Consider the following 1,265-nt stretch of genomic DNA (forward strand, 5'->3'; position numbering starts at 1 on the left):
AATAGTATACAAGTTTTAAGTTCTTAATTCTACAAGGCGATATTGAAAAAATCCTGAGTTTCCCATAGTGTGACACATTTTCTCTTGGCATCTTGTCTACTCTATTTTATCCACTACCCCTTGGAAAAGTATGAAATTAAACATAAATTACTCACTATAAAATCGTCATTACTCCAACAAACCATATTTTTTATAGTCTTAAATTTTGTTTGGTTACAAAGCCATCAAATAGAAAATCAACCCCTCCTTCCACACCCACCTATCACATTCTTTCAGAATTTGTTAATAGTTTTCTCTGACGTTTAAATTATACATTACCTATAACCAACAGAAAGTCAAGATTTACATCTACCAAATGATGTATTGTATAATGTTATGTACTGAACAGTTAAATGTCAATTTCACTCAGAGTGCCAATATTGTTCCTGTGAGAAAGTTAATGACTAGCTTGGATGAATTTGTAATAGCTCTTGTAACATAGTTAGAAAACCAGAAAAATTTTGAGAGAGATAAGGGAATTTGTCTACTTTTTGCATATTATTGGTCTATATTGTTTGGTGCATTATTTAATTAAATAAAAATTATTAAGTGCATTACTATCATTAGTATATAATAATTAGGCTTAACTCTCTTTGACAATTGGCAGTAAAGAAAAAAGAAGATTGGTTATGTATTTTGTTTCTTGTTTTTTTCATGTTTATTCTTTATGTATAATTATAAAAGTAACTAAAATGTAAAAATAGGGATCCCTTTAGGTTAGTTAAGATTAGATTAGGTAAAATGAATAATAATAATATTATAATAAAAAATTTTCCTGAGTCACACATGCGATTGCTCGTAGTATCTCGTGGGTAATTTACAACTTATAATGGCATGGATAGTAGTCAGACACAGTTCAAAGGGCAATAAAACAATAAAATTTACTTATAAATAGATGTATACTATTACAAACTTAGATCTACTTTGGACAAATGAATGTAGTTTCATGTTAGAATTTGAAGTCATTCTAGAAAGAAAAAAAGGATATTTTATATTTATTTAGATTTTTTTTGGTGGTTACAAGGTTGGTCGAATTGACCGATTACGTTTTGAGATAGGGTTGAGAAAATAACAGATAAACTATAAAGTTTTATTGAAAAAAAAACGTTTGAAATGTATTTCGGAGGTTTTAGGGATTATACAAAGGAAATTTGAGATTTTTGAAATGATGTAAAGTATTTTTAATTTTAACATGAAAATTACTTTGCACATGGACTATTCAAAAC

General features: G+C 27.7%; 1 protein-coding gene across 1 annotated transcript in view; it reads right to left on the bottom strand.

The window, feature by feature from the left end:
* LOC106470690 (alanine aminotransferase 1-like) overlaps positions 1-1,265 on the bottom strand; it is a 49,702-nt gene that overhangs the window by 24,760 nt on the left and 23,677 nt on the right. The gene's annotated exons all lie outside the window — the stretch shown is intronic.

The sequence above is a fragment of the Limulus polyphemus genome, unplaced genomic scaffold (genome assembly GCF_000517525.1).
Source record: "Limulus polyphemus unplaced genomic scaffold, Limulus_polyphemus-2.1.2 Scaffold106, whole genome shotgun sequence".
NCBI lineage: Eukaryota > Metazoa > Arthropoda > Merostomata > Xiphosura > Limulidae > Limulus > Limulus polyphemus.